The sequence below is a fragment of the Drosophila novamexicana genome, unplaced genomic scaffold (genome assembly GCF_003285875.2).
Source record: "Drosophila novamexicana strain 15010-1031.04,08,12 unplaced genomic scaffold, DnovRS2.1 tig00000068-arrow-arrow-pilon, whole genome shotgun sequence".
Classification (NCBI taxonomy): domain Eukaryota; kingdom Metazoa; phylum Arthropoda; class Insecta; order Diptera; family Drosophilidae; genus Drosophila; species Drosophila novamexicana.
In genome coordinates, this window is record NW_020824770.1 from 914,359 (window position 1) to 939,101 (window position 24,743).

The window sequence follows — 24,743 nt, forward strand, 5'->3', positions numbered from 1 at the left end:
GTTGATTTTTACGTTTTTGCAAATAAAATTATTGAAATTGCGACAACAAAGAGCGCGAGAATAGCACACAAATAAATACTAATGCCAAAACGAACTGCAAACATGTGTGTGTGTTTGTGTGTGTGTTTGTGTGTATGCATGTATTTGTTAGGGGTATTCAGACAGTGCACGCAATTAAAGACATTACGAATTCTCAACAAGTTTGATTTTTAATATAAATACGCACATGTAAGTACCTAAGCTGCACACATACATACATATTCATTTATTTACACAAACACATATTAAACATTTCTGTCATTGCAATTTCGCCTCCTTGAGCTGTAACGTTATCCTTGCTGATACTGCAGGGGAGCTGTAGGGGCAGGGGCAGGGGCAGGGACAGGGCATTGCATTGCCTGACAAAAGTCAATGATCGCACGGCTGTCGGGGCCGCAAATATGCGAACAGCCAAAATGTGAACGGGAATGGGAATATGTGAAATCGCAATCAAGCGCTTAGGATCAACGCTGTCGTCAGTCCTGCGTCCTCTGACGCGGGGACGGGCCGTTCCATAATCCGGCTGTCGCAGGATCAGAGCACACGCAGCGCAAACCGCGAGTGGATTCGCTCGTTCATTCGGAACATTTTCGGCAATTACCGAAAAATAAAGAAGCGAATTAATGCCAGCACGCGCAGCTAGAGAGAGAGTCAGAGATATAGAGAGAGAGAGAAGGAGAGGAAGATAGTGAGGGAGAGAGACGTCGGCTAAGGGACAGACATGCCGAAAACAAAAAGGAAAAGAGTTTGCACCTGTCCAGCAAAATGCGGCCAACGGGACAACAGCCGGGCGCAAAAAGTAAACGAAATTAAGGATAAGCAGTGCAAGGATCAACGGCGAGGACAGCGCGCGCGTGCCAACTCGGGGTACAATTAAGAGGCTCCAGTCGGAAGTTCCCGACTAGGGGATACCCAGCTCGCGCTACAAGCTTACAAGCTCATTTTGCTTAAGCAGTAATAAAAATAAACTACACAAAAAAAAATATTTCCTTCAACGCGACTCGAACTTGCAACAGACCAAACCACTTGCCATCGCCTCCAATCAGCAGCCATATCAAGAATTGACTCTTAATGAGAAAAAAACGAATTAAAATACCAGCACATAGACACAGATTAGAATACAATACAATCGCAGTTGCAATGCTGAACACGTTTGGCTGTTTCTTTCTTTAATAACTTTTGTGTTTCATAACTGATCTCGACGAAATTTCATTCAAATTCAATAGAAGATCTTATTGTGCTACAAAATTGTTGTATATTTTCAAAAAGTCAGTTGCATTTAAATTGTGGCTTTCTTTGATTTATTTACTTGATTTATAGCTCTGATATGGTAGCGGGAAGGTGGTGTTAGCTACTATTCAAGAAGCTAAATGTCAAATTTGGTGACTCTAGCTTCAATAACCTAGATTTGGATTTTTATCGATTGCCTGAAAAAGGGGCTAGTTATCGATTATCGGAAACTAGGAGGATCTACATTCCAAATTTCTATAGTCTCTGGCTCTTATAGGTTTTGAGATAAGATCCACTCGGATCAAGATCAAGAACATATATACTTTATGGGCTCGGAGATGCTTCCTGCTGCCTGTTGCATACCTTGGCCCAGACACATTTAAACCCTTTTAGCCGTTTTGAACGGGTGCAGGGTATAAAAATGCCAGCTCAATTTCGCAAAAGGTGCGCACTAACAGGCGCCCCGATCCTCGGCTGTCCCTTGCTTGTGGGTGCATACGGACTACGTGCGCCTGCGCCTGCGCCCGCTCCCGCTCCATCTCCCGCTGCTGTGGCTGCTCTGGCCGCCTAACATTGTCTAAGTTTTGCGTGCCGCTTGCTTTTTGTTCTCGTTCACGTTCCTTATTCGCGTCTCATTGTTATGCATTTTAAATATGAATTTTTTATTGCCGCCAGACATGCAACGCGGCGCAGCGCGGCACAGGACAAATGTCCTGTCGCTGTCGGCTTGCCTTTGCCAGCTTCAGACAGCGCCGGCGATCCTTGTGCCCAGTTCTCTTATTATTATTATTATTTTCTTTTTTTTTTTTTTTTGCCCAACTAAATGCTTGTTAATTCCTGGCGTTAATCAGCACGAGCGCCCGAGGCGCTGAGCACTTGGGTGGCCCGCAGATGTCCTGCTTGACGACCAGGCGGGCGCCCAGCCGATCGAACTCTTCATGGAGCCTGCAATTGGCCTGGGCCAATTAAAAAAGACCTCAATTTCTTTCGCCCATTTACGGCCCTTAATTAATTGACATTAACACTCTGTGGGTATTAACTGGAGGAGAATCGAAAATATGTTTCAACAACTTTTTCACTTAACTGGCAACTGGTTTTGTTCTTGGAACAGAACATTTGAAATTGAATGCAGCCACATGAAACTTGCATTTGCTGAAGCCATTCCCGTGTCAGATTTGCCTTTCAAACTAATTCATTTGCTGTGCTCAGTGGAATTATTCAAATGACTAAATGAATCTCATCAAGTCTCAACTGAAAGCCATAGCCAGGTGTGCTTAAGTTTTGTAAGTTTTGTAATAATAACAATTTTATGTAAGTAGAATTTGCCTTTCATGTAATTAAATCATTGTAATGTGTTGTAAATGCACGTCGAGCCGTGATTTTGGACAAATTCACTCGCAAGTGTGAAAAATGCGCGGAAACATTCGCATGATACTTTTCTATTTAGCATCCGAATAGAAACTTACGATCTAAAAATGTCGTGAAAACTTATCTAAGAGCTTCAAATTGATTTCCAAGTAGTTTTACAAAAATTCATTTGAAGCGTATTTCACACTTTTACCAAAATCCGCTTCTCCGGGTGAAAAATGCGCGTACAAGAATAAACTTAATTTTTGGCTTCAAGCTAAGGAACTTGGTAAATGAAAGCTCTACGTTAGAAAAACTTTAACTTGAGGCTTGAATAAGTCAGGGCTTATTATAAGTTGGGTCGGACTTAAGCGTAAAAAGCATATTCAAGAGTCGAGTGTGAAAGTACTTCAAGTACTTTGTTCTTCTTCTTAAGCTCTCTATTATTACTATCTGATACGCTGTAACTGTTGTCTGAGTGAGGATCGAAGGGTTCACAGTTTGACAATAACTTGTGGCTTAAGGTAGCTTAGTTTCATATTTCCAGTTAGACTAGGTGCTATTTTGTTTGGCTGAGGATCTGCATGCTCCACTGAAGGCATCGATCGACTAGATCTGTTGGGTAGGTCCTTTTAAGTCCTTCGCCTTCTCCTACTTTGCCTTAAGGTCGGGATGATGTGAGCTAGCAGCCCATACAGGTGCAAGGAATACCTTATAGATAAGGGGGCGGGAGAACTTCAAGTACTTTTTTTTATGTGCCTTTTAGCTCGTGTATCTTTATCTTTATCTGCAGATTCGCTGCAATTGTTTATTTCGTTGAATGTGGTTTTCATATTTTAAATGAAGAGCTACGCTTTTAAATAATATATATACACTTTTCTTTTTTTTGTCAACCAACTTGTTTGGCAGGGCCCAGCAGATCGTTTTGCGTATAATTGAACGATCTGTTGATCGGCATTTTGTCCGCTGTCTCAATTGCTTTATCACTCGATGTACACGTTAATTGGGCTGCTTCAATTAAATTGAACGCTGCCTCAGACGCGCCCAGTGACCGCCCCTGTTGCCTCTGTTGCCCTTGCCCTTGCTGCTGCTGCTCACCTGCCCACATCTGTGGATATATATATATATATATGTATATATGTACGAGTAGCCGGTTCAGTTGCAGCGCGTGCCCCCCCAAATGAGGGGCGCAGCTGCTGTCCTTTGCCCTGTCCTTAGCCCTGCCCCCGGCCCCGACCCTGGCACGATTATGTAATCACAACACATTAAGCGCCGTTTAGGTCGCAATATGCAAAAAACAACACACACTCGACAATAAAGAAGAGACGCTCGCTGCAAATCTTAAGACCAGATTGCACATCGTCCTGCATAAATTGGCAACTGCCTGTGGCACGCGCTCGAAAGGAGGCTGCACTCTGTTGCAACAAGGGGTTGAGGCACGTTGCCGCTGCCGCTGCCGGCACGCTTTATGCATTTTATCCACAAAATGCAATGCCTGCCCCGATTGCGCCGACTGCGCCAAGTTCTCTGCTCTCTGATCTTCAGTTGTTGTTTTTTTTTTTTGCTGTTCGCCTCCTTCGCGTTGTCTGCACTTCGTGTTGTGGCTGTAGTTGTTGTTGTTGTTGTTGTTGTTTCAGCTCGCCTTTCGGCTGCAACTTTTTGTTGATATGATAATTATGAGAAACTGGCGCAGGTATCAAGTTGCATGCAACGAGGAGCAGCACCAGCAGCAGCAGCCGTCGTCTTCCTTTGACTCCTGTGAGCTGTGAACTGTGAGCATCGGCTTGATTCCGCTGCATGCCACATGCAGCTAACCGCTGCTGCTGCCGCTCGTGAAAGCGAACCGAAAACAAATACCAGTTGAAAATGAGCCGCATTACCGTTAACCGTTAACAGCCAAAAGGGTCAACCCCACCGACAAACAAAAAGCCAACGAAACTCGCGTGGCGCGTCGTGTGCTGCCGAGCGGTTGCGCAGGTGCAGCTGACGTCGCAGATACCCGATGCTGACATTGATAAGTAAGCGAGCACTTGCCCCCGCTACGTGCCTGCGCCCCCTATTCCCCTCTATCCCCCCGTTTAACACCAAGCGCAGCGGCATTATTGTATTTGAATTGAGTACAATGCAGCATGCTGGGGGCAGGGGCAGGGGCAGGGGCAGGGCCTGGGGCCAGGGGCAGGCTTGCCGCAATATATACTTATTTGCGCATATTGCATGCAACACGCTTTCTTTTTCCACCTTTCCCCGACAATCTAACAGACTGCACTCCTGGTGTCCCGCTCTCCTGGTGTCCTGGTGTCCTGGTGTCTTGGTGTCCTGCTTCCTGTTTGCGTGAGATTGTCATCATCCAATCAGCCGCGTGTCAGTCGACAGCATTAACTAAATATTCATAACTTGAGCAGAACTTATTAAAAGCACATTGAGGTCAGGCAATATATATTTATATACATATGTATATATATATACATTTATATAGGCAATGATCGATAGCCCTCAAAGGGTCACTGAAGGATCTAATGCAACTGATTGCCCAGCGATCGTCCTTTTGCTCGTTCTAATCGTTAATCATGCTTTGCCTCAGTTAAGTAAACACTTTCTCTCCAATCCACCTTTTGATCCACATTTGCCTTATATATTCTTACTCGGGATCATTAAGCGAACCATAAGTATATCATATTAATGATACACGTGTCTGATAGCTGACAGCCGCGCAATGGACAGAACATTTCTCTGCTAACATATTTTGAGATCTTCAAAAAACTCGTTACATTGAGCCCTGGCATTTATTGGTGGTCAATAAAAACTTTGTCTGCTAACAACTTATTGGTCTGAAGGTCTGATCCAGGTTTGATGCAAGTTTGATCTACGTTTCATCTATATTTGATCCATCTTTGGTCTATGTTTGATCTATATTTGATCCATCTATGATCTAAGTTTGATTCATGTGTAATCTACGTTTGATTCATGTTTAGTTTATGCTTGATCTATAATTGATCCATGGTTGATTTATGTTTGTTTTGTGTTTGATCTTCAAACTATGTTCGATCCATGTTTGATCTATGCTTGATCTATGTTTGATTCATATTTAATCTACGTTTGACTCATGTTTGTTCTATGCTTGATCCATGTTCAATCTTTGTTTGATCTATGTTGAATCGTTGAGATTATCATCTATATCGTAATTTGAGATTTGCAAGGATCTGCAAAACATATCGCCCGACAATGGCAACATAGATCTGATTGACAAGGCCTTTTCCAAAGATTTAACGTTCTATAATCGGCTTGTGTTGTCCATAGCCCGCCTTTTAACGTGACTGATGATGATGAATGCTAATCCGTTCATCATCTTCATACACTATGCCTCCTTTTATTTAAGACTTCACTATCGGTCTCTAAGGATCTGACCTTATCAATACCAAGTGATATGAATGACTTATTTTTCTTAACTTTCTTGCTTACAAATTTACACAAGACTGTTTATATATAATCTCTATAGATCTTACTATGAAAAGTAGCAGGATCCAAGTTGAGCGCTGCTCGTTAATTATCCGGCATCAGTCAAGCAAACTCTCCGCTATCATCAGGTGATATTTATACTATATTCTAAGGATCTGGGGAGCTGATCTGTATCTGTCTGTGAATATTAAATATGAATATGCGAATGATCTATAGATTTCATTAAGGATAAAGATAAGCATGCAGATCGATTTAGTTCGGCTTGATATCAATATTTCTTCTATATTGTAATTACTTTTGATAGTTATTGCTTTGAGAGACTCTGTCTTTCAGATGGGTCTGCTGGGCAGCATCCGAGTGTCCTTCGCCATGACGTCAGCTGCCCAGGTGCCCAGGTGTCCAGGGAACGCTTCGAGTTGAGCTAAAAGCATGTTTGGCTAATGGTGAATGTTGGCAAACATTTTTTTACGCACTTCCTAGGCCGACGGCACGGGACAAAGGACACGCATAGTAGTCGTCACGTCATGAGGGTTGCAATCTAATGAAATAATAATAATAAAAAAGAAGGAGAAGAGAAAAAAAATCAAAGGCTCGCACAACAATGCCTCAGACGACGCACAGCCGTGCCGCGGTGCACGGGGAGGGGTGGGCGGTAGCCAAATACGGGACGCCGTCCACGAAAAGCCGCCAGCACGTTTATCATCTGCAGCCGTTCCGATCCTGGCCATGGCCAGAGAGTGCGACAGAGATGGCAGGCAGCGCGTAACGGGATACTCGACTAGTTTTTTTTGGCTCGTGGTGGTGGACTAGACCGACTAGACAGAGAGAGAAGCAGTAGAGTGAGAGGGGGCGAGGGGGCAGCACCCCTTTCAGCTGAGTAACTGTAGCCCTGACTAGGCCCAGGATGCTCTCCATAATCGCGATGCGTTTCCAAATTCGAATCCAACTACGCACTATGCACTACACCCGGGGGTGGGTGGTTGCTGTTCAGTTGCTTCCCTGCCTGCTGTCCTGGGGTAGGGCACAGGCACAGGCACAGGCACAGCCACATGCAGAGGCCCAGGTCCGGACCAGGGTAGCGCCGGCTGTAACATTCCAGGCATACGCATCAGTTTTCTACCCGTTCCTGGGGGGTTGAAAAACTACGCAAGACGCGGACGAAAATTCGGAAATGGGACGTGTTCAAAGCGAACAAACTGGAAAGGGAATGTCTACAAATTTGTTTGTATGTGTGTGTGTGTGTGTGTTTAGGCTGTGTTGGTAACAAACAACAGCACATCTAGTGCCACGTTATTGGGGTGCGCATCCGATTTAGCAGGGCGTTGTAAATGAAAATGTGAAAGAAGCAACCGAAACGTTGCAAGGTCACAGTCCAAGTCTCTGGCACCAGCTTGAACGCATTAGAGTCCAAGCATAACAGAAATATCCTGGAATATGTATGTGTCCAGTAAATGAAGTAATAGATATCATCACTGAACAAACCAAATGGTTAATAATATTAAAATAATGGTGATGTAAAACATAAGTAGGAGATGAAAATATAATGAAAAATTTAATAAAATTCCACGTATAATAGTTGACATTATTATGATGATGAATTTTATGTTGATGGATTTCATAATTATTATTTTTGTTGTTCCTTTTATCATTATCATAATTGATATTATTGTTATTGTTATTATTATTATTACTATTATTATTATTATTATTGTTATTATTATTATTATTATTATTATTATTATTATTATTATTATTGTTATTATTATTATTATTATTATTATTATTATTATTGTTATTATTATTATTATTATTATTATTATTATTATTATTATTATTATTATTATTATTATTATTATTATTATTATTATTATTATTATTGTCATTAATATTATTATTATTATCATTATCATTATTGCTATTATCCTTATTTAAGCCTAGAGCTCCTATATCGTTAATATTTTTGATTTTAACTACGCAAAACTTTTTCTAGCTATCTTTCCCAATAGCCTAATTTTCAATCGAGACTCTTCTTTATACCATAGAAACATGATATCGGGTACTGTACACATGATATATTTAAAGATGTATGTACAGGAAAGCCCTTATCATGGTTGTAAATTCCTGAAACATAATACTTAATCTTCAACTTTCTATATTAGATGAGATGAAATGATGAACTATAGATAGAACTGTGTATATTAAAAAAGATCTTTACTAATCGAAGTTTAAATAAATGCCCTGCATTTAACATTATACTGAGCCTGATTCAGTTCCGTTCTACAGATGCTAGCCAAATGGGTTTTTTTTACTGACCCCCAAAAGTAACTGAAATCAGATAGTTTACGAATATTTGAACTTAAATTAATTCAATTCATATTTTGAATAAATTCAAACCGGGACTCGAACCGAGATCCTTGCTGATCAATTCCCTAAATGACTGAAACACTTTGATAGCTACTCTTTTGAGTAAAATCGAACCATGATTCGAACTGGGATCCTTTTTGTTCAATTGCCTTAATTACTGAAACACTGAGACTTTTCATTTTGTGAGTGAATTGAGATCAGTAACTTTCTTGTTCTTGAATGGAAAACTTAGACAATTCATCTTTTACGTAAATTCAAACCGGAATTCGAACTGGGATCCTTCTTCTTGGATTGCCATAATGAGTGGAACATTAAGACTTTCAACTTTTGAGTAAATTCAAACCAGGATTCAAACTTAAAAAATACGTCTTTTAAATAAATTCAACGCGGGGCTTGAGCCGGAGTCCCGCTTCTTTGATTGCCTAAATGACTGATACACTCATAACTCTTGACTGGAAAACTTTAACACTTCCAAGCGGGATCCTTCTTTGATTACTTGAATGACTAGGTCAGTTAAGCTGTTTATTGTTTGAGTGAATTGAACCGGTAACCTTCATGTTCTTGACTGGAAAACACAGAGAATTCATATTTTAAGCGAATTCAAGCCCTGAAGCAAACCGGGATCCTTCTGCTTCGAAAGCCCAAATGAGTGGATCAATTAGATGCAAAAATCAAATTTGAAGTAAATTCAAATCAGGATTCGAACCAGGATCCTTCTTCTGGCTGGATCACTTTGGAAGTTTATTTTTCGAATAAATTAGATCCGGGACTGGAAAGCACAGACAAATACAAACCCTGATTCGAACCGGGCTCCTACTTTTTTGATTGCCTTAACGACTAAAACACTTCACTTCTTTCAGAGGACAACTATTAAATGATATGCTTATTAAAGCAAGATTAATCATAGATGTGCATTGTCTTGCGCATTTGTCTAAGTTTCTGCGTTTTCCTTGAAATTAGTAGCATTTTGCTAAGCGCTAAGCCGACACTTCAACGTGCAGTGCATTTCGAGGCAACTAATTTGTTAGCTTGTTAACTTGAGGACCAATTTGGCGTGCATTTTGCTAATGGGAGGATCTTTAATGGGCAGTAACAACTAGCATATGTTCGAGAGCTGCCTCAGAGTACAGAAATGGTTTGATGGGCTCGGCAAAAGCTTTGGCAGGCAGCTGGCGCTAACACAGGTAAATCCACTCAAAGACGCGCTGCCTTTTCAGAACGAGGCCGTAAGCTCCTTTGAGTGCTTTGATGACTTTTCACATAAAATCATAGCGGATTCGGATTCAACAGTCAACGTGACTGTCGGGCGCAGGCACTCACACACTCACAGATACACACACACACACACATACACATACATACATATATAAAAATACATCCATACATATATATATACACTCTCACGCACACTCTTAAGCGCACGAATTTTCCGTATTTTCCACAACCGCTAAAGACTCGTCGCAATGTCAGAGAGCCACACGGACGCTGCCGCTGCCGCTGCCGCTGCCGCCGCTGACGTCGACGTTGACGTTGACTTCGCCATTTGGCTTTGCCACCCTTGTAGTAAATGCCAACGTGAGTTTTCCTTGCGTTTTCATTTTTCCTGCGTTGCTTTTCATTATTTTCTTGGAGTTATTTTTTTTTTTTTTTTTGCCACGACAAACATGAAATGAAAATTCGCTTTTCACGCTCTCACCCTGGCTGAGAGCTCCTGCACCCGCTGCCGTTCGCTCTCGGAGCTCTCGACAGCGACAGCGACCGCGACGTCAATGTCAACGCGTCGCTGCCGGCGTCGCTGCCAGCAGAGACCAAACCACTCACTTGGAAAATATTCGGTTATCCGTTTGGAACGTTGGCGGCGGTGTTTTTATTTCTTGTTATTTTTCATTTTTTATTTTTCTCTTCTTCCTCTTCTTCCTTTTCGACTTCTTCTTTATCGCTCTCAATGGAGGAGCACAGGTCAATACAGCTGGAATAGCTTGAGCTAAAAGTATGTGACAGCCTGTAAACTCATTCAATGTCCAGCTCATGGCAACTATCTTTTAGGTTGCCTTCAGATTGACTATTGCAAGAACATAAATCTTATACGCAGTGCAAAAATGGAAATGTCAGTCTATAAGTTTAAAATCACACGTTATTATACTTAATGCAACTCTTCGTTTCTTTTAAGACATCCATTCGAATTTACTTTAAAACGAGTTCTTTATATATACGGCAAAAATCTAGCCTTTGTTTGATAAACTGATTTTTCTTAATATTTTCCCAGTTTAGCTCACAATGAAATATTGCTTGTGAATTGAAAGATAAGTTAAATAAACAATTTTTTTTTTAATATAAGTAATTGGTTGCTTTTTTTTTTGTCTTAAGACAATGGCAACATTTAGTTGCTTGATTATAAAATTAACAGGAATAGAATATAATATAATAGTATAAACTATTAAAAATTAAATAAACAAAAATAATTAATATTATTTAACTAGCTGGCTTCAAAGCAAAAATGAAAACAATTTTGTTTTAATATATATTTCTCCTCCAAAAAAAATATATTTATATATATTGATATTATTTGAATTTTAATGTAGGTTTAATATAACAAAAGTATAGCCCGAACGCCTATTTATATATTATTATAATATAATGTATTTACATATAATATAATTACATTATATTAAATAATATATGATTGTTTAGCGAATCTTCTAATTACTGTGCTGCAACAAATCATTCTTTTTTTTTTTAATATTTTTTTAATTTAAAAATAATGTTATTACTCAAAACGTAAAGCCTCAGTTCTTTCATATAGCCACATTTAGTTACAAACATATGAGTGTATTTTAATGTTTCTTCCAATCCCTATAATATTATTGAATTAAATAAATTTAATATTTGAGAATTATATATAACGAGCTCTTTAATATATATCAAAAACATTTGAATGAACATTTGCATGTTTAATTAATCTGCCAACTTGTTAAATTTGTTTCTATTTGATTGCAATCACTTGTCTGGCAACTGCTTGTAGGCACTGTGGGATAGGCCGAGTGCAACAAAAACAACAAGAACAACAACAACAACAGGCGAGAGCAACGCCTGCTCTGCGACTCGAACTGTGACTCCGACTTTGAAAATGCTCGCTGTAAGCGGACGGACGGATAAACGAGCGGATAGACGCCGCTCGCACACACACACACGTGCATACGCACAGTTACACATACACGTGCCAGCCATTTTGATTTGACTCCGCCGCAATAACAACAACAACAACAACAACAACGACAGCAACAACAACAAGAAGACTCACGCACAACTTTCACTGTTTCTGGATAGGAAAAATGCGTCGGCAAGCGCTCTGCCAGCGGCAGCTGCTCGGCTGCTATCGCTGCCGCTGCCGCTGCTGCTGCGTGAATTTTCCACAGACATTTTCATTGCAACATTTGAGCGTCGTTGCCAGTTTACTCGTCGCCGTGCCGCGCGTTCGTTCGTTCGTTCGACTCTCAGCTCTCGAAACCGTAACCGAAACTGAAACCAAGCCAAAAGCAAAAAAATTAAAATTAAAAAAATATATATAATATATATATAATAAGAAATTAGACCCGATATCGTTTCTGGACACCAGCGTTGTCCATCGCCGCAGTCGTCGCCAACGTTGTTGTGTTATTTTTTGTCTGGTGGTTGAGTGAAACAGTGAAAGAACGGCAAGTCCAGTGGAGAAGGTACGGCCCGATACCGATACCAATACCGATATATCAATATCAATATCAGCCATACCAATATCGATAACGATACCGATACCGATACCGATAACAAGCTACGAAAACCCAAAGCAAAACCAAAATTAAACAATTGATATTTTGTAATTGTAAGCAAGCATTTTCCAGTTTTCCGTCAGCGTTAGCGTCGACGTCGACGTCGCTGTTGCCGTCGCCGTCGGCGTCCTACGCACTCGCACGCATCTGCTGCTGTCCTGCTCGCACAGCTAGCCTACCATATGCCCAGAGAGCATCGCTCTCTTTCCCATTCCCATTGCCGTACCCATACCCTGACCCGTACCCTTACCCTTACCCTTACCTCTGCCCCTGCCCATAACTTTTCTGATTCTGTTGTACTGAGCGGTCCGTCGCCGTCGTCGTCGACGTCTTTGTCACCTACGCAAAAATCAATAAGCCTCCCAAAAAACAAAAAAAAAAGGACCGAAAGAGAATTCTTAAATTCGATGTGTTTTTGTTGATGTTGTTGTTTTTTATTTTTTCTAGAGGGGAAGGGGGGGGGGGGGGGGGGCGAAAATCAATCGAATTAAAGATTGTGACGACGCGCTCATTCGTTTTCCAACACTGGCCGTTTGCTGTAATTGGGTATTCGATAGTTGTTTACGAGAAACTTAGACAGCATTTGCAGTGCTGTTAATTTCAGTTTTCATAACGCTCTGGAACAATTCATCAACTCATTTCACTCGTCAGTTTCAATTTTTCTCCCTCAACAACAAAAATTATCCAAAATAAAAATCCAAAAAGTATTTAAACACATCATAAAATCCAAACCGAGCAATTCTATCATCATTTGTCGTTTCCCCACAAATTTTCGGCACTTAATTAAAATTCGTCCATATAGACAATATATATATGTATACATACACATATCTATATATATATGTTTATATATGCAGATAGCCACAGACAATTTTCGATCAAGTCCATTAGACGACGCTCGCATTTTTCACATGCATATCTACTAATCCAGCCATAATCAACGCAAAATCGCAAGTGGGCCCCCCAACAACTAAATCAGAAGAGTTACGAGCTACCAAATAAAACCATCCAGAAACAATTGAGTTGACAGTCACCAAAAGCTAAAACGAGCAGCCGAGCAGCCGAGCAGCAGAGCAGCCGAGCAGCCCAGCAGCAGCTACAGTGATCTATCGATCGATTTGACTCAAGAGGAAGTACTTAAACAGGCTGCTCTTCGTTTCATACCAGATAATCACTGACACAGCTGCAGCCGCATCGTTATCATAACTCTAATAACTGAATATTGGGCCATTGACAGCAACAACAGCAACAACAACAACTACAACAACAACAACAAGAACAACAAGAACTAAAGAAAACAATTACCAATAGCCAAACCGTAACAGTCATCAATCTATCAAAGCTAGCAGGAATCTGTAAGTATCTGTTATTGCCGCATATCTAAAAATAACACTGCCCAGCCACTGGCAACTGGCTCTAGATGTACTAGATGTACTCCATCTATACTCCATATGGCAATCAATCAATATCTCAGTTGCACTTCAATCAAATCCCAACAGCACAAATACAACAAATAACTATATATATATATATATATATATATATGAATATATATTTAAAGTGCTGGGAAACGTTTTAAGAACGAAATGTCTGCAATGTTATCCTATGTCCCTCTGGCTCTATCTATAGCACAATCAATCAAATTTTATTTATATTATAGTTTCAGCGTTGGGAAATATTAAAAGATCAGATTTAATCGAAATGTCTAGAATATTATCCCGTCTCACGCAAATCCTTATATGGCACAATTATAAAAGTACGATTTTAACAATTATTTGAGTTAGATTCAAGCAAAAATCAAGCAGAACCTGGGATATACGTGCTTATAGTCCACTAATGTCTAATTTTTACTTGTGAAAGACACTTATATGCCATGGAGAAGAATTTATTAAAGTAAAAAGTAAAGTTAAGCAGTTATTAAAGTAAGTTTCTAGGAAAAGCAAGCGGAACCTTCTTAGAGTCTACACATATATCATTGTTGAATGTTTTATATAGAATGTTAACTGTTTTTAGATTTAAATGGAACTTAAGATTCCACCTTGTTATAGTCCACAAGACTCTGCCGAATTATATCCAATGTTTGTTTGTGTGTCGTCTATAAGACATATCGAATATCTAACGCCTAATCTAACGTTATTAAAGACAGTTTCGAGAAAGAGCTTAAGTCTTATGTGGCATATAGAATCTCTAACTCTTATGGATTTAATTTATACTAATTATCAAAGTAAGATTCAAGAAATAATCAAGCTAAGCTTGTAGTCCACAAAATACTGCTATTTATTTGCATAATTTCAATTGTTCCTTTTCTTATGATTGTCTTTTCCATTTCTTCATAATTCAAATTAGAGATCAACTTGGTTTTGGTTTTTAAATAAACCTTTTCCCTAACACATAAAAACGATATAATATTCCAACTCTCAAGACTTTTATTTATCATAAGCTTCCAGACAAGCAACTCGAACAGGATAAATTGATTAGTTTTCTGTCTTGTCTAGAATTGAATGTTTGCGCGTATATCCGGTTCAGATAATGGGAATATTTAGTTTTTTATAATCGGCTCCAGTTAGAGAGAGAGAGAGAGAGAGGGGGGGATGATTGAATTTATGTAATATCTATGGCAACAACTGCAACTTTGCATCGCTGTTGCAGTTGCACATTTGCTGTTGCAGCTTGATTGCCTATTTTTAAGTCAGTTTGGGGCGATGCATTCGGGAATTGTGTCTGTCTATTTTAAATGCCGAGTGGGGCGATGGCGCGTGGCATGAATGAATCTGAAGCTGTCTGGCGTTTGCCCCACCCGCCTCTCTCCACTCACTCTCTCTCTCTCTCTTTCTCTCTCTCTCTCACTGCCCCCCTCAAGCGCGTAGATCGCTTGTCTAATCCACATAGCTGTGTCTGTGGCATGGCTAAATTTAATGCATTCATTCTCAAGTGAGGCACGGCAAAGTAAGCTTCTTCTTCATGGAGACGCGCAAAATGCTTTGAAATCAATTCAAAAGTTCAACAGCCGCAAAATCCCAGAGAGTGCAAGTGAATGAGAGCAATTGAAAATGGCAGTGGGAGTGCGAGTGCGAGTGCGATTGAGAGAGAGGAGTGGGTAGAGAGAGCGAGAGAGTGCAGCATAAAATTAGAATCAAATTTCTCAGGGGGCGCGCATTCCACAGACGCGGAAATCGCGGCAGCCAGTGTGGCCAGCTCTCAGCGGACAGCGGTCAGTGGCTGTTGGCTAAACGGATTATGCAACACGCCCCCCCGCCCCCCCTTCCACTTGAGCAACGCCCCTGGGATCAGCGCGAGAAAGCTTTCAGCTAGCTGCATAACTGTACCGACGTCGAGAGCGCGCGCGCGCGCTTTATGTCATGCGGTTGTCCTTGAGCCAGGCGCGTTCGCGTCATAAGCTCTCGCTCCGCTCTCCTCTCTGCTCTCTCTCTCTCTCTCTCTCTCTATATATCTTTTCCTGTCTCTGTCCCACTCACTTGTGCATATGTGCTGCATAGTTATATAATCTTTATTCGCATACTAGTTCTATCAGCTATGGCTGCCCCCTTCCCTCACTCCACAGAGCAGCGCCCCCTCACCCCTCCTTCCCTGGCCCGTTTCAGCTTATTGAATTACTTGTCTGCGCATGTGTGTGTGTGTGTGTGTGTGTGTGTTTGCCTGTGCCATTTGCTTTTTGCTTTCTTGATGCCATTTCGTGCATAATTGTTTAATGTCCTGTTTTATTCAGTATTTGCCTTGGCAACCGGCAACTGGCAACTCGTCCTGGTCTCTGATTCCTGATCCCTTCTGTTCACACGACACGCACAATAGACACAACGTTTGTTGCGTTCCCATTGTTCGGCGGGACACTCGTTTTAAAAGTTGTTTTATTATTTCTCATTATTTTCTTTCTTTCATTAATTTTTTGGCTGCTTTTGCAGTATTTTTTTTTTCTTTCTTTCAGTTTTTGGCCGTTGTCTCTGCTGCTGCTGCTTTTGCTGGCAGCGTGTATTTGTTGTTACTGTCTCTTACTGTCTCCTGCTTTCTCTTGTCCTCTCTATCTCTCTCACGCATTCGTTTATGCTGATCTGTTGCTTTAAAGCTTTTGCTCATAATGCGGCCGCCATTTTGCTGCACCAAATATATATACTAATACATGTACATATTTGAGTCTATCTGTTGCATTTATGCACGCACAACTGTTGCCTTCCAGTACTTGCCTCTCTCTTTCTCTCTCTCTGTCTCTGTCTCTGCCTTGCAGCTGATCCAGCTGAGCAAAAGCTTTGCTTGGCCGCATAAACTTCTGTGTGTGTGTGTGTGCTTGAGTAATTGCACTGCATTTTGCATTTAAATTCGCAGCCACACACATGCATACACACGCACGCACGCGAACACATACACACACATAGCTATACGCGCTGCCATTCGCTCTCAATTAATTGCGACGCTGATCGACTGCCTCGAAGCTCTGCTTGCCCGCTTCCATTTTGCTAGACCTGACATACGGACATGCGTGTGTGTGTGTGCTTCGATAACTGCAATTCGCATTGCAATGCGCGCCCACACACACACACACACACTCACACACACACAGCACGCACTTGCACACATAAATATGCCCGCTGCCATTCGCAGGCTGCTTTGTCAGGCCTATTGTTGGTATCTCGCTCTCTCGCTCTCTCACACGCACACACACATGCACACACCCACACCTAGACAATCGGCATTTGCCTTTTATTGCATACTTTGCAGGGTTGCTGCTGCAGTTGCTGCGCGCGCCATTTTTGTGTTGCACTTGTTGTGCAAGCACACACACACACTCACACACACACACACACATTTATGCATATATTTTGTAGAGGACACACGAACCCTTCGCTGGCAGCCAGTGCAGCCGCTGTCGCTGTCGCTGTCGCTGTCGCTGTCGCTGCAACGCGCAGCAGCTGCGAAAATCAGGCAACACGAGTCGCGCTCTTTGCATTCGTCTGGCATTCGCTGCCGACTGCCGACTGCTGGCTGCTGGCTGCATGCAAATTGCACGCCCACTAACCCAGCGGGCCAGCAACTCTCTACCCACCACCTCCCCCCTCTCCGCTAGGTAACCCCTCAAAGTATGCGCTGCAGCGTGTGCAGGGATTTGTATGCGAACAACAGAAGCTGCAGGCGCAACCCCCTTTTGGTCGCTTGCGGCAACCTTTTACCTTTAACCCCTGGGCGCGAGGCTTTTGTATGGCAGAGGATGCACTTTTTGTGTCTTTGAATTATTGGCAAATAAAAAGGCATGAAAAGCTTTCGGCTTTAATTGGCTTGTCGCCTGCTGCAATAAAATTCATGCGCTCTCGCTCGCTCTCTCTCTCTCTGCCTCTTTCTCTCTCTCTCTCTGCCGCTCTCTCTCTCTCGCTAGTATCTGGCGCTCACTCTGTGCTTGCCTCTGTGGCTTGCATTTGTTGCGGCCATCCCTCGTCTTTTCCTTTTTAGCCCATTAAACGTCAATTAATGTCACCTTCAACAACTGCAATTGCAATTGCGGCAACAACAACAACGCGGACCCTGTTCCTGCTCCTGCTCCTGTTGCTCGCTGATTTTGTTTTGATTGCGACGCGTGCGTTGCTGCCACTTGGCCTGCCCCTTCGGCTGCCACATCTCCTGGCCTGCACCTGGCCGCGACAGACAGAAAGTGAGAGGCGAGCGGAAAGGCAGCGTGGCAGCGTGGCAACGGGGCAGCGGGGCAGTTGCATATGCAACAAGTGTCCGGCATTTTGCTAGCGTCTGCCCTTGAGGTTCTTCACATGTGTGTGTGTGTGTGTGTGTGACATATGGCTGCGGTAAAAGTTGATATTATTTCATTTGCAGCACAATTGCACAAATGGTCAAAGATACAAATATATATGTACGCATATATCCCAACTATGTACACATATATGTATGTATGTATGTATAAATATCGACTGTACGTATGACAAGCACATATTTCTGGGCAAAAGCACAAGTTGTGTAAATGTAAGTGTATATGTGTGCGTGCTTTTCACACGTATTTGCCAGCCAAGCAACTAGTTATACCCTGAACCCATTAACAATGGGTACAAGGGTATATTGTATTTGTGCAAAATCCAAATGTATGTAACAGGCAGAAGGAAGCATCTCCGACCCCATAAAGTATATATATTCTTGATCAGCATCAATAACCGAGTCGATCTAGCCATGTCCGTCTGTCTGTCCGTCCGTCCGTCCGTCCGTCCGTCCGACCGTATGTATGAACGCAAGGATCTCAGAACCTATAAGAGCTAGAGTCTTGTAATAGAAATGTAGATGCTCCTGCGCAGATCGAGTTTGTTTCCGATAATCGATAACTTACTCCGTTTCCAAGCAATCGATAAGACTATCGATATCGATATCCTGTTTTTTGGGCAATTTTGGTAAATAATAAGAGCTAGAGTCACCAAACTTGACATATAGCTTCTTAAATAGAATATATATATGCATTTGATGTTGGAAGAGGAGGGTTCAGGGTATCCCCTAGTCGGGAGCTCCTCTTACTTGTTTTCCTCTTGTTAATAATACAAAATACTTAAAGCAAATCAACACAATTTGATCGATATTAATTAGGTATATATCTTGATTTAAATACTTTCTTTTAAAATACAAAATAATTCTAAGAAAATCAATCTAGATTCTATTTATATTTATATTTAAACTTAAGAGCCTGAATTCGGCAAATTCAAGCATTAAATTCTTATTATTCCAAAAACTTCAAGCCATATTATATTTATATTTATACCTGTTTTAGGAGCATTCCTTGCAGTGTAGAAGCACAACTAGTTGCATACATAGATACGATTTAACTGAACTCTTAGTTGGTTTCTCATATTGCTAACTATCTGAACCATTACGTATTGCTTATATAGAATCGATTTGACTTATAAGAAATAAAACAGCTGCTTTTGAAATTAAAGACTTTTTTGAAATCGATTTTCGAGTTGGTTTTCTTAAGGCTTCGCATCGTTTTATGAAGTTTATACTAAATCTAATGCTCCACAGCGAAGAGATAATGCGAATGGGAATGATAATAGGAATCTGCCAGCTGCTTGCCTTTTTTGTAGAGAGTCCAAGTAAAGGGATAATGATCAAAGCTTCAGTTCCAATCGCAATCTTATGTAAATATATCAAATACTTAACATGAGCTTCATTTTCCATCCGTAAGGACTGCTTTGTCCTTGCCTTCACTCTCGTCTGACTTGCTTTCCTTATGAAATTCTCAGTTAAGCAGCTGCCTTTTCCCTGCGTGAATGCAACTAGATTTAGTTGCTTAGATTTAGGTTTAGTTAGCTAGATAGCCTAAGCCTTAAGTCACTCTGAAAATTGTAACCCATCGAATTCGTGTCATTCCTCTAGCATTGCGAACATCTGCTTAAGTTCTTTCATTTTAGCCTGATTCTCTTTGTGCAAAAAATAATAATAAAAACAAAAAAAAACAATTATAACAATTTAAAACTTAGCTTATTAATTAATGTTTTACAAGCTTTTGTTTTTATTTAAACAAAAGCACAACTTTTGGTGCTGTGAGTTCTTGAAATGCTCGAAGGATCTTGAGCTTAATTAAATATAGTTTTAGTTGCTTAACTTGTCAATGTCATTTTTACTGCAATGCCCGCAGCTAGGACAAACAATTCAATAACTCATCAATTAATATAAATGTGCGAGTGTGCGTGTGTGTGCGTGTGTGTGTGCATGTGTGTGTGTGTGTGTAGATAATCTCTTGAGGTTGCGCCTGCTGCTGCTGCTGAGCTGTCTTCAGGACTCACATGGATTTGTTGGCCTTCCCATTCGACGCATTCGATACAGGGGATACCCTGTTGCCAGCTCAGGCAGTGTGTATCAGCGCGTATACTTCATTTGCTGCAACTTGGTCCTTGAGCCTTCAGACTTTCAGTCTAAAAGCTTTCCATTCGTTATCCTTCGATTTGAATTAACACTCACGTAGGCAACGTATTTTTGGGAATATCTGGCCGTCGAATACACTCGACCAGGGACATACTTCATTTTATCTCATTTGCTGTTTGCACATCGCGGACACATACATATGTACATATGTATCTTGTAAATATGTATGTACGTACATACGTACATATGTACATATATTTGCGCTTCATTTTGCCTTCGGTGCTAACAGCCCAGAGCAGAGTGTTCGCAGTTCACTTCCTTTTCTGCTTCCTTCTTCCTTTAAGCGCTTAAGCGCCGCCATCGTCGTCGTCGTCGTCATCGTCGTCGTCGTCGTCGCCGTCGTCGCCGCATTCAATTTTTGGCAACGCCAACGTCGACGGCGACGCAGCGCAACATTATCCTGGCATCTGCTTACTCACACAAGCACACACACACACACACACACATACACGCGCGCACACACACAACACAGTCACACTCTATTCCCAATACGGCTGTGAACGTGGCCAAAGCTCCCGGTTCCAGTTCCAGGCTGCTTTTTGAGTCACAATTCGGCTCTGAATCCCGTATCCAACTCAGCGTCAACAGTCTTGAGTCTGAGTCAGAGTTCTAAGCCGCGGTCTGAGTTTAGACTTTTGCGTTCAACTGTGGGGCCGATCTTCTTAACAAAATAACTTTGATGGGTTTTAGAAATAATTTTCCATATCATATGCATATTTACATATGTATATACATCATATACCTACAGTATGTACATACATACATATACATATATGTATTGTTTTATTCTAACTATTTACTGCGAACTTTTACTTTTTATCAATCTTGCGTTCAAGAATTTGAGTTGAAATTTCGACTCACTCGGTTTGCTGAATTGGCGGTGCTCATTCTCTCATTCCACACTCACTCATTAAATTTCGGCAAAAGCGGCGAACACACACACACACACACACACACACAACCACACACCAGCACAGTGAGGGGCAACACGAAAACATCGCACATTGCTTTTGTTGTGTGCTGTCTTTCGCTTGGCTGCGGTCGCGGTCGATGCTGTCGCTGCCGTTGTCGCTGCCACTACGACTGCTGCTTCTGCCGCTGTGTGAATATGTATGTATTTGTTTGTGTTTGTGTGTGTGTAATAAGCATAGGAATTTCGGCTAAGGCGGCAGAGCGTTGGCGGCCGAAAAATACTTGAGTGGAACTGTTAAGTGATAAATGTTACGCACTCTGTGCTCTGTTAGGCAGCGCTAGCTAGCGCGTTGAGCTCTTTTTCTCTGTCGCTCTCTTTTCCTCGCACACTCTCTGGGCTCTGCTGCTGTTACTGCTGCCGATGTCGCAGTCGCCGTCGCCGTCGCCGCTGCGGCTGCCGCCAGAATGCCGCATGCACGTCGCTCGGTCATTTTAGTATTTGGAAGCCCAATTCCTTTCCGTCATTTGTATTTGGAACGCCGCAGCAGAAAGAAGGTCGTCAAAAAAGCATTATTGGCAGAATATTTTCGGCATTAAGGCAAAGCATAAAAAAAAAGAAAGAAACGCAAATAAAAGTTGAAATATGCATTAACGTGTCCGTCGCCGCCGTCGTTCATTGTTTTTTTTTCCTCTGTTGTGTTTGTTCGTAAATAGTTTTTATTTTCAATTTTCGAGAAACCGCAAAGTGATCTTGATCTGCTGTTGTTTCTTCTACACTCGTTCGTTCGTTCGTTCCTAAACGTAAGCAAGCAAAAGAAAAAATGAAATAAAACGAAATAAAATAAAGAGCGCGCACACAAAACGTTCAAATCAAACGAAAAAAAAAATCATAACCGAACATAAAATAGAGAAGCAAAATCATTCAAAGCCAATAACACACACAGGCAGACACACACGCACACACATACCCATACACATGCAAATGCTTGCATAGAAATGCTTATTACAATTTGCCAAAAACTGTGCACTTAGCAGAGCTGTAAATGAAAGAAATACGATTACCGTTAAACTCGTACTTGTCTGTTACATTTCATAATTAGCAGCAGCAGCAGCAACAACAATAACAGGCACAACATTGAATTAATAGTTGTCGTGTTGGCGGGGACAGCGGGGATAGTTGACGGGCTGGGTAGCATAGGAGAGGGCGGGCAGCAGCTTTTGCTTTTTTGATGTCGTTGCTGCTGCTATTTTTCGTGGCATATTTTATGTGTGTGTGTGTGTGTGTATATGTATATGTGTTTGCCGCCCCGCACTTTGTGTGTGTGTGCCTTTTTTTTACACAGCACACAACTTTACAGCTTGTGTTGTCTTCTTTTAGTTTTTTGCGCTATTTTTTTTTGTTGTTGCTGTTTTTCAGTCGTGCCTGCGAAGAGCAAGTGACAAACAATTTGAAGCAAATAAAACAAATTAAATACAAGTCTTTTTTTTTTACATAATTTCTCAAAAAGAAACCGCATGTTTATTAAAGCATACGCTCGCTGCAAAGTCAAAAACAAATGCAAAATACAAAGTCAACGCAGAAATAACAAACACAAAAGTTTTTAAACGAGCTCTGACATCATCTGCGCAAAAATTACAACAAACATAGCAGCTGGCGGGAACAAAAAAAAAACATAATAATAAAAATATATAAAACAACAACAACTGCAATCAGCGAAGTAAGCAAAAATCAGTTAAACATTAATCAATGTGCGTCTAACCGCATTTACAACAAACAAACAAATTAGAGCACTGATTTTTACTATATTTGGGTATTCGTTTTGTGAAGTAAATTGTATTTTTATTTTCTTTTTTTTTTTTTTTTTTGGGTTTCTTCTTCTTGCGTGATTTTGCTTTGCGCCTACTTATTCACCACACAAACAAAAAATGCCAACAACAAAAACAATTGCCAAAAAAGCAACACCAACGCACGCACACAAATACAGGGCCCAAGATCAAAGTCAACATGACGACGACGACGGCAGCAGCAGAAGCAAAGCTCTCTCTTTCTCTCTTTCGGTTTCTCTGTTTTCTGTTTTCACGCACTGCTTAAATCTCTTCTAATGCGAATGCGGCGCCCGCTCTCGCGTCGACGGAAGCGTGCGCCCACTCAATGGCGTCGCTGCCAGCGCCTGCCTGATGATAAAAGCAATGCTAAAAAGCTTTGCAGGTCGCTCTGCTCGCTGTTTGGTTAGCAACATGTCGCAACGTGTTGCTTGCTTGCTGGCCGGCCGGCCTCTCCTCTCCTCTCCTCGCCGGCCTGCCTGCCTGCCTAACTGTGATCGCTGATTGCTGTAACAGCTGTTGCGCTCTTCAATGGCACTCACTCTCACTCATTCGCACGCTAGTTGCAAATGGCGCTAGGAGTAGGGGGCGGTCAAATGGGTTCAACGTTGAACTTTAACGAAGCGGCCATTGTTTTTCTTTCTGCCATCGCACTTGTATGCATTCAGACGCAACTTGTGTGTATGTGTATGTGTGTGTGTGTGAGTGTGTGGCTGGCCTTGCCAGCTTGTCTGCCATTTTAGTAAGATGATCATTAACTGTTAAATGTAACCTTATGCATTTTCCGCTTACTAAATTTAATTAATGTTTATGTCTTTCTTCCTACGTTGCAGGTTTTCACCTAATTTGGCCAAATTGACGCATTTAACAGGGTTTTTTTTCGATTCGGACAACAGTTTTTCTTCGAAATTCTCTGAAAAGACATCAAAAATAATCCAAAAAAACAAAAAAAAAAAAACTATAAAAAACAAAAGGTTTCAAAAAAAAAAACAAAAAACAACAAATCGAGCGCGCAAAACAAGAGAAGATAATTGAAAAAGATGCAACAACAATAACTAAATTAAACAACTGTAAACGACAATTTTTCTCGAGTTAAAAAAATATACAACAACATTTGTTTGATAAACAAACAAGAAAAAAACCAAACGACGAAACAAATCAAAAAAAAAAAAAAAAGAATAAAAAAAAACCATACGAACAAGGACATGAGTCAATGCAAAAACTAAGCGCCAAAATTCAAACAGAGAAACGTCCTTTTGAAGCATTCCACGACCCGAAATCAAGCTGCGAAAACTTTTCCCGGAATACATATATATCAAAAAAAAAAAAAAAAAACCAACCCAACAAGCCCCTAAACTAAATCCAAAAATTTCAAGTGTTTTCTAAGGCGAAACGTGACTCCAGAGTTGCCAGATCAACAACTACAAGATAATTTGCTATTATACAATATATACGTGTATATATATATATATACATAATTTTTTTTTTGTCGAAATACCTAAACAAGACGACCCCCCTGCAAAAGTAACACCCCCTCCCAACCGATCCCAGAGAATAGTCAAATACAAAGGAAAATCTAATTAAAACAAGCAACCAATTAAAAAGTGCTCAAACGCGCCGCCGCAGCAATACGACGCAGTAGTAGAAGAAGAAGAAGAAGAAAAAACAAAGAAGAAGCAACAAGCAGTAAATACAGCTTTTAAAGATGGCTTCCGAGCTGGATCAATTCGCCGATTTGGAATTATCGAAAGAGGATCGCGAGCAAATCTTCGATCCGCCATTGGATCGGCAGCAATTGGAAGGTGCTGGCACCTCAAGGTATTTATCCAAACCAATTTCCGACCC

At 41.1% G+C, this 24,743-nt stretch overlaps 1 long non-coding RNA gene across 1 annotated transcript; it reads left to right on the forward strand.

The window, feature by feature from the left end:
• Window positions 1-12,917: 12,917 nt before the first annotated feature.
• Window positions 12,918-24,715, forward strand: LOC115771361. Its single transcript, XR_004018935.1, has 3 exons — window positions 12,918-12,946; window positions 13,100-13,597; window positions 23,732-24,715. It is a non-coding gene; the product is annotated as an uncharacterized LOC115771361 (long non-coding RNA).
• The last annotated feature ends 28 nt before the right edge of the window (window positions 24,716-24,743 follow it).